This window comes from Bos mutus, chromosome 2 (genome assembly GCF_027580195.1).
Source record: "Bos mutus isolate GX-2022 chromosome 2, NWIPB_WYAK_1.1, whole genome shotgun sequence".
In the NCBI taxonomy this organism is placed as follows: Eukaryota; Metazoa; Chordata; class Mammalia; order Artiodactyla; family Bovidae; genus Bos; species Bos mutus.
The window spans coordinates 25,963,924-25,978,860 of record NC_091618.1 but is presented as its reverse complement, the minus strand read 5'-3'; positions in this window follow the sequence as shown (position 1 = coordinate 25,978,860).

Below are 14,937 nucleotides of genomic sequence, written 5' to 3'. Positions count from 1 at the left end.
GACTGCTTCATCCCTTGAATGGATTCAGCTAATCTATGTAGGATTTAATTTCTGTCATGCCTGCTGATGGACTACAGCTGGGAAGGCCATTTAACAACAGGAAGAAGGAGAGTTTTGGCTGATTTGGTCCCATGCTCATCCACTGAGCTTCTTTTACTTTCATGGCTGCAATCACCATCTGCAGTGATTTGGGAGCCCAGAAAAATAAAGTCAGCCACTGTTTCCTCATCTATTTGCCATGAAATGATGGGACCGGATGCCATGATCTTAGTTTTCTGAATGTTGATCTTTAAGCCAACTTTTTCACTCTCCTCTTTCACTTTCATCAAGAGGCTCTTTAATTCTTCTTCATTTTCTGTCATAAGGCTGGTGTCATCTGCATATCTGAGGTTACTGATATATCTCCTGGCAATCTTGAGTCCAGCTTGTGCTTCCTCCAGCCCAGCGTTTCTCATGATATACTCTGCATATAAGTTAAATAAGCAGGGTGACAATATACAGCCTTGACATACTTTTCCTATTTGGAACCAGTCTGTTGTTCCTTGTCCAGTTCTAACTGTTGCTTTCTGACCTGCATACAGATTTCTCAGGTGGCAGGTCAGTGGTCTGGTATTCCCATCTCTTTCAGAATTTTCCACAGTTTATTGTGATCCACACAGTCAAAGGCTTTGGCATAGTCAATAAAGCAGAAAGAGATGTTTTTCTGGAACTCTCTTGCTTTTTCGATGATCCAGCAGATGCTGGCAATTTGATCTCTGGTTCCTCTGCCTTTTCTAAAACCAGCTTGAACATCAGGAAGTTCATGGTTCACGTATTGCTGAAGCCTGGCTTGGAGAATTTTGAACATTACTTTACTAGCGTGTGAGATGAGTGCAATTGTGTGGTAGTTTGAGCATTCTTTGGCATTGCCTTTCTTTGGGATTGGAATGAAAACTGACCTTTTCCAGTCCTGTGGCCACTGCTGAGTTTTCCACATATCCTGGCATATTGAGTACAGCACTTTCACAGCATCATCTTTCAGGATTTGGAATAGCTCAACTGGAATTCCATCACCTCCACTAGCTTTGTTCGTAGTGATGCTTCCTAAGGCCCACTTGCCTTCACATTCCAGGATGTCTGGCTCTAGGTGAGTGATCACACCATCATGATTATCTGGGTCATGAAGATCTTTTTTGTACAGTTCTTCTGTGTATTCTTGCCACCTCTTCTTAATACCTTCTGCTTCTGTTAGGTCCATACCATTTCTGTCCTTTATTGAGCCCATCTTTGCATGAAATGTTCCCTTCGTATCTCTAATTTTCTTGAAGAGATCTCTAGTCTTTCCCTTTCTATTGTTATGCTCTATTTCTTTGCATTGATCACTGAAGAAGTCTTTCTTATCTCTCCTTGCTATTCTTTGGAACTCTGCATTCAATTGGGTATATCTTTCCTTTTCCCCATTGCTTTTCACTTCCCTTCTTTTCACAGCTATTTGTAAGGCCTCCTCAGACAGCCAGTTTGCTTTTTTGCATTTCTTTTCCATGGGGATGGTCTTGATCCCTGTCTTCTGTACAATGTCATGAACCTCCGTCCATAGTTCATCAGGCAATCTGTCTATCAGATCTAGTCCCTTAAATCTATTTCTCACTTCTACTGTATAGTCATAAAGGATTTGATTTAGGTCATACCTGAATGGTCTAGTGGTTTTCTCCACTTTCTTCAGTTTCAGTCTGAATTTGGCAATAAGAGGTTCATGATCTGAGCCACAGTCAGCTCCCGGTCTTGTTTTTGCTGACTGTATAGAGCTCTCCATCTTTGGCTGCAAAGAATATAATCAATCTGATTTCGGTGTTGACCATCTGGTGATGTCCATGTGTAGTCTTCTCTTGTGTTGTTGGAAGAGGGTGTTTGCTATGACCAGTGTGTTCTCGGCAGAACTCGATTAGCCTTTGCCCTGCTTCATTCTGTACTCCAAGGCCAAATTTGCCTGTTAATTAAAAGACAGTTACTCCTTGGAAGGAAAATTATGACCGACCTAGACAGTATATTAAAAAGCAGAGACATTACTTTGCCAACAAAAGTCCATCTAGTTAAGGCGTTTCCAGTAGTCATGTATGGATGTGAGAGTTGGACTAGAAAGCTGAGCACAGAAGAACTGATGCTCTTGAACTGTGGTGTTGGAGAAGACTCTTGAGAGTCCCTTGGACTACAAGGAGATCCAACCAGTACATCCTAAAGGAGATCAGTCCTGGGTGTTCATGGAAGGACTGATGTTGAAGCTGAAACTCCAATACTTTGGCCACCTGATGCGAAAAGCTGATTCATTGGAAAAGACCCTGATGCTGGGAAAGATTGAGGGCAGGAGGAGAAGGGGACGACAGAGGAGGAGATGGTTGGAAGGCATCACCGACACAATGGACGTGAGTTTGGGTGGACTCCAGGAGTTGGTGATGGACAGGGAGGCCTGGCATGCTGCGGTTCATGGGGTCACAAAGAGTTGGACACGACTGAGCGATTGAACTGAACTGAACTGAACATCCACTGAGCCAAGTGCGCTGAACATCTTTTTAAGCAGAGAGGGTAGGGAAAGAGGAGAGAGTAGTGAAATCACTGCTTATGGAACCCCAAGCAGCTCCTGCAATGGTTCCCCCTCCACCTACCCTACTCACCCGTTCCCCAAAGTATCTTCCACTCTGCAAGAAGTGTTAATTTTCTCAGAATCAGACCTAGATTGCCTGCTCCTCTCTGAAATCCTCTCATTGACCTTGATCATCAACGCTTGTGGATTTCGACCAAGAGCCATCAGTGGCACCCAAGGCCTCCATTGACATGGCTGCTGGGTCCCTTTACAGCCTCATCTCTTGCCATGTTTCCTGCCATTTCTTATCTTTTAATCCTTCTGATAGATACAAATTATTATATTACCTATAATTTACTAATTTGGGCTTCCCTGGTGGCTCAGTACTAAAGAATCTGCCTGCCAATGCAGGAGACATTCCCAGACTGGTAAAATTCCCTAGAGAAGGAAATGGCAACCCACCCCAGTATTCTTGCCTGGGAAATCTCACAGACAGGGGAGTCTGGCAGGCTACAGTCCATGGACTTGCAAAGAGTTGGACACAACTTAGCGACTAAACAATAACAACAATTTACTGATTTATAAGGCTCTACAAAGGCTATGAGCTTTTATGCCTTTCTTCTTCATATACTCCAGTCCCTCCACCTACAAACCCAGCTCTTCCTGCCAAGTTTGCTATTAAACTTCCATTCACACTCCAGGACTCATTCCCTTGACACCTCTCTGGGTCTTCAGGGGCCCACAGCATTTCCATGCTCCATTATAACACTCATCACAATACTGGCAATTATTCGTCAGCATATCAACTTGCTAATTAGACCACCCATTCTTTAAACACAGGAATATATCTTATTTTTCTTTGTATCACTAGCAACTTCCACAATATCTTATATATAGGTGATCACAATCGAGAGACCTCCATTGTGAAGCCTCTGGAACTAATTTAATTGTGAAATGTGAGAAAAATAATACATGTTATCAGTTCAGTTCAGCCGCACAGTTGTGTCTGACTTTTTGTGACCCCATGGACTGCAGCACACCAGGCTTCCCTGTCCCTTACTATCTCCCAAAGTTTGCTCAAACTCATATCCATTGAGTTGGCGATGCCATGGATCCAACCATTCTCATCCTCTGTCACCCCCTTCTCCTCCTGCCCTCCATCTTTCTCAGCATCAGGTCTTTTCCAGTGAGTCATCTCTTTGCATCAGGTGGCCAAAGTATTGAGGTTTCAGCTTCAGCATCAGTTCTTCCAATGAATATTCAGGGTTGATTCCTTTACAATTGACTGGCTTGATCTCCTTGCAGAGTAAGAGATTCTCAAGAGTCTTCTCCAGCACCACAGTTCGAAAGCATCAATTCTGCATTGCTCAGCCTTCTTTATCGTCCATGTTTTACTGCACAACCAAAGCTCATGACTCCCTGTATGTGTGCTTGCAAGACAGAAGAAGAGAATTTAGGAACTATAGTTAAATCAATGAATGACCACAGAACCAACAGAAATCCATCAAGGACTTAAGAATTAAAATCCTTAAAGGCACAAGCAAGTTGGGGCATGAAATATTCAATGCCTTTAAATTTTTTTATATAATTTTTTATTTAGATAGGTGGTGCAGCAAACTGACAAAACATTTATTCTGTTAAAAAAATACGCTTAGGAGAAAAATTATACTCGAGTTCCAAATGATGTATCATTTTTAATATAACTTTTATTGAACTATTATTCACTTGAACTATTGAACTATAATTTCAATAGTTGAACTATTATTCACTGCCTTCATTTGTTTTCACTGAAAGTTGTTGTTTATAAGTTTTCCACAAATGTAAGGCAAATACGGTTTAAGCATGGCTAGTAAAATGAATGAACAGAGGTCAGATGTTACATAGTCAGGCCACCCAAGATGACTTTTTTCATGCTCACTGTACATCCCCTGCTTGACCAGGACCTGCTTCTCCTACACCCTGCTCACATGATTGACTTTCCTACATACTGGGCTCTAGCTAGTGATTCTTCTAATCCAAGGGGAGGTGAGGGCCATGCCCCTCTGCTGGTTTCCCTGGTTACTGATGAGCCAACCTGAGGTCAATTCCCCCTATAACTGGTAATTTCCCCTTTCCCTCCCGTCCCCTCACCAGCAAAGACTCTCAGCATGTCCTGTCCCTCATCCACTGCACATGGTGGGGAGTTACTCCAGGAACGCTCTTCAAATGTGTAAGATTCCCCATGCATTAAACCTTGATGTCTCTGTTGCTGACTCTGGGCTCTTTCTTCAGGTTTAAAGCTGGGCAAGTACAGGCCTTTTAAATCCCATCTAAACAATAAAATTGTTGCTGTTTAGTCACTAAGTCGTGTCTGACTCTTGCGACCTCATGGTCTGTAGCCTCCTAGGCTCCTCTGTCCATGGGATTTTCCAGGCAAGAATACTGGAGTCAGTTGCCATATCATCCTCCAGGGGATCTTCCTGACCCAGGGATCAAACCCGCATCCCTCCTACATTGGCAGGCAGATTCTTTATCACTAAGCCACTTGGGAAGCCAAATAATATTAATAGCAAATACTTAAATGGTGCTTACTACGGGCCAGGTACTATTCATCATATATTAATTAACTTATTCCTAACCAAAATCCCAGAAGATAGGTACTACTAATTTTCCTCCTTTTAAGGAGTGAGAATCTAAGGTAGAGAAAGGTTATGTAATTTGCTTGTGCCTCTAAATAGACGAAGCTTACCAGTTTTAACACTTGGTGCTCTGTCATGAGATGGAACCAAGTAAAAACAAGCCAGGAAATGAAGACAAAAATAGAAAGAATGGATGGGGGAATCCAGGAAAAGAAGCTTCTAAGGAATAAGACCCTTTCACGATGGTATTTATTAATATTGCTTGCTGTCTGTGGTCTTATTTGGATGAACATGGTCAGTTTGGTGAGAGTACTCACACAGGCGCTAATGAGGGAGGACCAGATCTTCCTTAATATTTGACCAGACCCATTCACAGCAGCCCAAGTAGGATAGCTGTCTTCTAGAGGGTTTGCCAAAAGCATCATTAGCAATCCCAACCACTCCCTCCTGAACAGGAGGATTTATATTAGCTTTAACTGAATCAACTTGTTTTAGCTGGGATATGTTACACCAGCAGAGACCAGCTTCCAGCCCATGGTCCCCTTGGCGAAGCATCACTATCTCTCCAAACACTTATCTTGTCATACCATTGCTGCACTGTCACTAAGAGTCCTGCATCTCGCCAGGGTCAGAATAAGAGGGAATGTCAGAGCATGAATGGATCCCTGGTTTCTGACTCTAGCAACTTCTGTCTGTTTCTTTGTTTGAGTCAGTTTTGTAGTTTCTCCAGAGCTGAAAGACTGTCACTCAAACTGATCACTCTTTCTGTGGTCAGTCCAAGCTTGTGACACAATTGTTAGCAAGCAAGACAGGAACAGTAAAGTCGCTCTTGGCTCGGCTTCTGGCGTCAGGACTCTTTGGGATGGGTCCCTACGCTTGCGACATCAGTTGGCACCAGGAACTGAAACGTGAGGCAGGGAATTAAGATTTTAGAAAATGAAGAGAGAGCTTGGGGAACAATGCCTTCCTGTTTTAATCATGTGCTGGCCCGTAGCCCTGTTGTCTCTTTAGTTTGAGAAATAAGTCTATTTCCCTGGTTACAAATGCAGGGTGGATATGCCTTTATGGGTTGTTAGGATGAAGAATGCTGTGTGTGTGTGTGTGCGTGTGTGTGCTGTTGTTGGTTTGAAGGAGGCTGTACAGATTTCTGTAATTAATAAATGCCACGAACTGATAGCTGTACTATTTTAAGTTGTCTCCTTTCTTGCTCTTTGACATATTCCCTTATATTTCTTAATTATAGGTCCACTTTGAGAGTATATTACTTGTAAGACTTACTGAGTGATTTTGTGCAAATATCTTATTCTCTTGCCCTTGGTTACTTCACATATAAAATAATGGGTTTGTGGCAAATTGTCTTCATGATTTCTTCTAGCTTCACAGTTCTACAATTTGAGATAGTCAATAAATGCACGCTGATGTGTTAGAAATGTCTTCCATTTGCAAAACATTCACCATCCAAGGACTAATTTGTTTAGAAATAACCCTCTCCAGGGAAAGGAAGAAGTGTGTCACACTATTTGTGATTAGCTGTTTGCTGATGTTTCTCTGGCTAGATCCTAACACCAAATCAATTGGCTCTAAAGGTTGCTGATCAAGCATAAAGTAAGAAGATAACTCCTCTGTTAAAGGGCGCATATAGGTATCTTCCCAGGTGGCACAGTGGTAAAGAACCTGCCTGTCAATGTGGGAGACACAGGAGACACAGGTTCGATCCCTGGGTCAGGAAGATCCTGTGGGAAAGGAAATGGAAACCCACTCCAGTACTCTTGCCTGGAAAATTCCATGGAGAGAGGAGCCTGGTGGGCTACTGCCCATGAGGTTGCAAAGAGTCAGACATGACTGAGCACGCACTCACGCGCAGGGACAGAGAAGGGGCCGCCCCACTTTCCCCCATCTGTGCACGTTCATTTCTACTGGAGCCTCTAAGATATTCACTGGACAGTCTGACACTAGATGTCTCCCCTCTGGAATGGGTGAATGTTCTAGAACTGCATCCTCTCCTTTAGTTTTCTGATAAACTCAGATTCAAAGTTAACCCTCTGATCAATAAAGACCTTTAGCAAAAGCTACAATGACTTACAAAAATGGCACCACGGTGTGCTATCCTCCTTCTTGGCCATTGTGATGTGATTACTTTGCCTTAATAAAGAAGTGATTCTGATTCTGACCGAGTTGATTCCAGGGACAGAAACAAAGTGCACAACATTCTTCTGGAGCCTGAGCCTCTGCCTTCGCTAGTTTGGCTGCCTTCTCTCCTTTGGACTTCTGCTTTATACACTTCTCACAGCTCTGACACCTCTATTCAATATGTCTTGTCATTCTTGGCCAATAACATTGGCCTTATGCCAAGTCAACCATCCTCTCAAATCCTAGGTGTCCCATCTCATCATGTCTTCCTTTTATCGCTTAATAAAACGCAGTACTGTCCGACCGATTTTGTGTGTGTGTTTCTTTGTTCTGTCCTACAAATACAAACCTTTTCCAACATAAGAATGGACCATTTTCTCAACTATGATATTACTTCTTCTCACTTTCCTACAGCTAAGGAAGATTCTAAAAAGAATTTTTTTTTTTTTTTTAGTTGTGGGGCTCTTTATTCCCTTTGAATATATTCAGTCACTAAGAGAAGAATTCTTCTTTATAAACCCATCAATCTGCTTAAGAACCTCATCTTCCACTGGGACACCCTGTCTCTTATTAGGAGTATTTCAGTTTGCACTAAAAACCAGATGTTCAGCTTCTCACTCTGCTTCCTCCATTACCTTCTGAGCCAGGAACTCTGTACTGTTGAGTCCCTTTTGCCATATTACCCACTGGATTTTTAAGATTAGATTTGAACACATACATATGTATAAAATGTTAAATATGATATCATGTACAATGTTTTTTGATTTTTGTTTTTGTTGAATTTAGTGCAAGTTTTTTGTTCTTTTTCATTTTTCTCAGTCCCCTCTCCATTCTACCCACTGTTATTCTCACAACATCTTTCCCTTCCACCCTGCTCCTGTATCTCACTGAAACCACATATACAGATCCTTTTCTATTTCTTCATGTTTATGTAGTTATACAAATACGAATATACATATATCAATATAGCAGAAGTTAAGGCTGTATTAGCCAAGGTCTCAGCAGAAAATAGATGGCAACTCTCAATTAAGATCATTCAAAGAGAACCTAATAATGGGATTACTCTAAAAAGTACAGAGTATCAGAAAACTGTATTGATAATTTACACTGATTGGAGCTATACCTTAGGGCCGTTAACATCCCTAAGACAAAGGAAGAGAGGGAGTAGTTTTCAGAAATTACAGGAAAGTCATAAAGAAAGGGCTGTCTTGAGAGAAGCTGTGATATTCAGAGATTCAGCCAGTCCTGACTTCTGCCTCCTGCCAGGAATTCTGATTGTCTGACAAGAAGTCATCAGTTTCAGAGAACCCCAATGGTCTGGTCCATAAAGATCAGCCTCTCAGGGTGCAGATCAGAGTAGAAAGGGTCAAGAGTTGATGTGAAGGTGAGGAATGGAGACTCCCACTTAGGATTGTCTTTGTTGCTGTTATTTATTTTCTAAAAATGAGACTATGTCATTCATACTTTGCTACATCCACTTTTCTCCACAACACTTAGCAGATATCCTTCCAAATTACTTATCATAGCCTCCATTTATTCTTTTTAATGGCTGCATAAGAGTTTGTGATGTGGAAAGTTCCAAATGTATTCAAACTTTTGCATAATGAACAATGTTGGAATAAATGTGTAAATATGTGTTTGCATGTATATATGGATGTCATGTATGCATGTATGTGCGTGTGTGTGTGTGTGTGTATGTATATATATATATAGTGAGAGAGAGAGCTTTCCACAGGCTCTAACTTTTCACATTAGCAAAGTACATGAGTCCCCTTTCCCCCTCCTCCACTCTGGAAGTAGGTGTCAGTCTTTTTAATTCTTACCAATCTGACTTAGCAGCAGCAGTCTGAAGGTAGAGCAATGCCTCATTTTACTCTATCTGGTATGTTCCTACTACCTACTGAACTTGAATATGTTTTCCTATGTTTGTTGGCTATTTGGGGAGACAATGGGATTTTCTAACCCATGGGCTCTTTGCTGGTAGCCCTTTTTAGGACTGTGATTCTCTTTTTGATGTTTGTGTTCAGATGGCCATGTCTGTCTCCACCTCTGTTCACCTCTGTGGACCAGTTTTGCCAGTGATCATATTTTTATTTGCTTTCTGTCTGTTGGTGCTAGCCTTCTCTCTGGTGTCCATAAGCAAAGATGGGAGTTTATTCTCTTTGGTGTGGGGACTGATATTCCAGTTGAACTTCGACCTAAAAATATTTTCCTTCTTTTCAGCATCATACAAATGATCCCTGAAGTAGTAGCTCTAAGGCATTACTTACTTACAGCCATTTCTCTTTGTCCGCTCTTATGACTCTAATAGCGTTGAAGCTTCACTCATTTGAAATGAATCCTAAAGAACAGAAGGGAAACAATACTCTGTGGCCACCTGTTGTGCCAACTCCTGTGCCTCTGTCACCTCACTTATCTTACCCAGAACCTTGAGAGAGATCAAGGTATAACGAGTACGAATGTGAATCCAAATCAGATGAAGATCTTGTTAAAATGCAGATTCCTAATCAGTGGGAGGGCCTGAGAATCTGCATCTCCAGAAACTCCCTGGGGTGTAGAGGCTGCAGACCCAGGGACCCCCACTTAGAGTAGATAGACGACAGATGATAGAGGCATCAGTAGATTAAGCAGCCTACAAGTAGACTGCTGCTGCTGCAGCTGCTGCTAAGTCCCTTCAGTCGTTCCAACTCTGTGCGACCCAGAGATGGCAGCCCACCAGGCTCCCCCGTCCCTGGGATTCTCTAGGCAAGAACACTGGATTGGGTTGTCATTGCCTTCTCCGACAAGTAGACTAAGCTATTGTGTAACTAGTAGAGAACAATAGTCAAACACAGTGTGCCTGAGTCCAAAGCTTCTGAAATCAAGCTGACCCATCAGAAACCTTGTGTGGATGGCAACAGTTCACTTGTCTTTCTTCTAGAAGATTCTAAATTCCTCTAGGGTAGAGGCTGTTTTGCTTGTCTCAATGCCCCTGGTCCTGCATGGTGTCTGGCACACAAATATTTGTCAAACAATGAGTGGCAGATTAAGCAAAAATGTGTGGGACCTGCAATAGACCTGCAAACTTCAAACTCAACTGTGCACATCAGAGGCAGCAGGAAAGAAACTTCTAGCACCTGGCCCCAGAGTAGAGAACCCCTGATCTGGAGCTCTCCCAATGGAGAGCATCGCTTTGCTCTGAGTATCTTTCCTAATTAACTCCCCACTCAGTAAGTCACTGAGAAACTAAGACCATGAGGTAGTTCCTGGCCATTGACCAGCAGCACAGGAAAAGATCATCCTCCTGGGGGTAAAAGTAGGCAAGGCAAGACAAGGTGAGGTGTTGTCTACGAGAGTTTCATTTGGGTATTTTTCCCTGGTGGCTCAGATGGTAAAGAATCTGCCTACCATGCAGGAAACTTGGGTTTGATCCATGGGTCAGGAAGATCCTCTGGAGAAGGGAATGGCTACACACTCCAATATTCTTGCCTGGAGAATCCGATGGACACAGGCTACAGTCCTTGGGGTCACAAAGAGCTGGACATGATGGGTGACTGACATTGCGCCTCTGAGCACCTCTGAGTACAGATTTAGTAAAGCAGACAGAGCCTTGGCTTCACGAAGCTCACAGAGAAGCTTTTTAGCAAAGCCAAGAACAGGATAACAAAATAATGACAACCATTTACAAGACCATGCCAGGTCTTGTGTAAGGACCTGGCCCCTCACATACATTATCTCATTATGTTTAATCATCACAGCATCTTCCCTGCAGTGGACGCCCTCCTCAGTTTGAAGATGAAACAGTGAGGCACAGGGATGGTAAAAGTCAAACAGGTAGTTAGGCCAGAATCATGATTTACATTAAAGTCCATCCAGTTCATTCTGGTTTTCATTCAACAAGAATTAATTCTGTGCCTGTTCTGGGCTTGATAACACACTGTGTGCACAAAGCAAGTCTTCTACTACACTTGGATAGTTTTCCTTTCCTCCCTTATTTTTGGAATCAAAGTTAAGTATCTCAGGTTGGTTCCATCTACTTATTTAAATTAAAGAGAAATAGAGAAAGACACTAATTGGATATCTCATATCCCGCAACCACATTATTCCTGAGTAAAATAAAACAACAACATATTATTTCATTTGAACCAACTTACGTGGATAAAGGGGCTTCCCAGGTGGCTTTAGTAGTAAAGAACCCACCTAGCGATGCAGAAGACATGAGACATGGGTTTTATCCCTGGATTTGATCCCTGGAGGAGGCATGGCAACCTACTCCACTATTCTTGTCTGGAGAATCTCATGGACAAGGGAGCCTGGCCATCTACAGTCCATGGGGTTGCAGAGTTGGACACAACTGAAGTGACTTAGCACACTCACATGCATGTGGGTAAAACTACAATTGCCAACTCCTTCACAAAGAGGTGGACACCATATCTGTGTGTGTGTTCGAGAATTTTCTGGGAGCTTTTAAGAAACTTTATTTGGTAATAATATAACGCATACTGAATAAGTGAAGAAATTTCTGTCCTTATCTATATTAGTACAAGAACTCAAAAGCGGTGAAGCTGTGTGGGAACACACCCTCTGTCCTCCTCCCGGAACTCCCTCAGGGTAGGTTGCGAGGAGGGGTAAACTATTAACTTCCAGTGAAAGGAAGCTTAAATTACAATGCCAGCCCTGCACGGTGCAAAATTTGCCGGTTGCATTCCTGGAGAAGAATCCCCATTGGCTGAGTCCAGCTGGGAAATTGGGAGCAGCAGTGCAGGAAGCCTCACTCAGCTCTCTGGATCCTTTATAACCTTCTGCTTTGTGAACCACAGGCTCAGACGCTGAAGCAGCGGACCTCGCTGAGGCCACGCCCACGTCCTTCTCTTATCTTTTCCCCAATGTGGTCGAATAACCACGGCGACAGGGAGGACCAGGACCGGTGGGAGGAACAACGTAACCGGGTGTTTGTTCTGTCACTGTGTTCCACTGGGTGGCAAAGAGCTTTACAATCAATAGAGTCAGAGACAGCAAGTCAATGTATTCTGAAGGCAGCTCACGGGAAGAGAAGGCGATGCTCCTGACTCAGGACGACCCGAGAATCTGTCCAGGAATCACCCAGCTGAGAAAACAATCTGCCTTTCAAGTCACTGATAAATTCTTTCCACTTAATCTTTATTTAAGGAACAGTGTTAATTAGCTGTGACTATCTCATGTAATTATCTTAAAACAGAGTTAGTACTGAATGCTGATAAAGGCAATCTCAAGAGACAATAGTAGGTTTTGTTAGTTTCAAGTATATTATTTACACTAAACAAAGATGAATATGGTGAAATAAGAATTTGTTGACACTGTCGTCCATGTTCCAGATTGAAACTAGAAGTTAAAATGATGATATAGGAACTTCCTACATGCTCTAGGTGACTTGAAGTTGCTTTTTCTATTTCCAGATTGCATTTTTTTTTAATTTGGGGAATTTTTAAATTAACTCTGTCCAAGTAATTTGTCAGTAAAATATTTATTGCGGATATGCATCTTCTGCTACTGCTGCTAAGTCGTGTCCGACTCTGTATGACCCCATAGATGTCAGCCCACCAGGCTCCCCCGTCCCTGGGATTCTCCAGGCAAGAACACTGGAGTGGGTTGCCATTTCCTTCTCCAATGCATGAAAGTGAAAAAGTGAAAGTGAAGTCGCTCAGTCGTGTCTACTCTTAGCGACCCCATGGACTGCAGCCTACCAGGCTCCTCCATCCATGGGATTTTCCAGGCAAGAGTACTGGAGTGGGGTGCCATTGCCTTCTCTGGTTGTGAACAATACACAAAAATACAAGACAGGATCCTATCTCCCAATGAAGAGATTATAATTTACTTGGGGTGTATGGAATATGTGTGCAAATCTTAATCAGAGATACTTAGTTACCTTATCTGGGCAATAACTTTTACCCTTGACTCCCATCAAGACTTGAGAACATTCTCATCATTTGCAGATAACTGAAAGAGGAACGGAGTAGGCAATGGCAACCCACTCCAGTACTCTTGCTTGGCAAATCCCATGGATGGAGGAGCCTGGTAGGCTGCAGTCCATGGGGTCACTAAGAGTCAGACACGACTGAGCGACTTCACTTCCACTTTTCACTTTCATGCATTGGAGAAGGAAATGGTAGCCTACTCCAGTGTTCTTGCCTGGAGAATCCCAGGGACGGGGGAGCCTGGTGGGCTGCCGTCTCTGGGATCGCACAGAGTCGGACACAACTGAAGCAACTTAGCAGCAGCAACAGAAAGAGGAAAATTTCCATTTCTCTGGAAACATTCAGTTTTTATATATTACTTGATTTTTTTCATTTGGAAATCATAGCAGAATTAAGTTGCACAAAGGTCTGAATAGGTCATAATAATAGGTTAAAACTAACAAGGTTGACTTTAACAGGAAGTTCTGTGTTTCAGGCGGCCCTTGTGGCTCAGCTGGTAAAGAATCTGCCAGCAATGCAGGAGATCTGGGTTCAGTGCCTGGGTTCAATCCCTGGCTTGGGAAGATCCCCTGGAGAAGGGAAAGGCTATCCACTCCAGTATTCTGGCCTGGAGAATTCCATGGATACAGTCCATGGGGTTGCAAAGAGTCAGACAGAACTGAGTGACTTTCACTTTCTGTGTTCCAGAGGATTGATGAGATGCCAGGCTCTGTGAAACCAGAGATGGAGCGTGTCTATTTCATCAAGGATCCATTTCTCTAGCACCCAGCCCAGTGTTTCTGACAGAGTCAACACTAATAAATATTTGCTGCATAAATGAACTTGTCCAAGTTACACAGTCAGTAAGAAGATTTCACAATGGTTGATTTTAAAGCAAAGGAAATATTTAACAAGGTAGAAATGCCTGAAAAAGTCTCACTAAAGAGGAAGACTTGGCTAAAAAACAGGCTTTCAGTTCACTCCAGAGTATTTTTCTGTTAACAGGTTGACCTACTCTGGATTGAAACCCATTACTGAGTAATAAAACTAAATTTTTGGTTCAGGACGGGCATTTCTAATGTGGAAGAGAAGGGAAAGCAAGGATGCATGGATGCATCTAAGGTGGAAAGAAAGGGGAAAGAATTTCTCTAAACTTTTATTTCTACCATACAAGTATAGATGGTGTGTATACACAGAGCATATAAATGTAATATATTGAAATATTGTATGTGTGTTAGTTGTTTAGTCATGTCCGACTCTTTGTGACCCCATGGACTGTAGCCTGCCAGGCTCCTCTGTCCATGGAATTTCCCAGGCAAGAATACTGGAGTGGGTAGCCATTGCCTTCTCCGGAGATCTTCGCAACCCAGGGATTGAACCCAGATGTCCCACATTGCAGGCAGATTTAGTGATAACCAAAATATTTGGAGCAGTGTTTCTCAAGAAAGGAACTTGGTGGTGGGTTAAGAAAGAGGGAAGAGTTTAGACAGAGTGGCACTAATGGTAAAGAACCCGCCTGCCAGTGCAGAAGACATAAGAGACCTGGGTTCAATCCCTGGATCGGGAAGATCCCCTGGAGAAGGGAATGGAAACCCATTCCACTATTCTTGCCTGGAGAATTCCATGAACAGAGGACCCTGGCGGGCTACAGTTCATGGGGTCACAAAAAGTTGGATGCAACTGAGCAAATAACACTTTCACTTTCATAGGGAAAATAGAT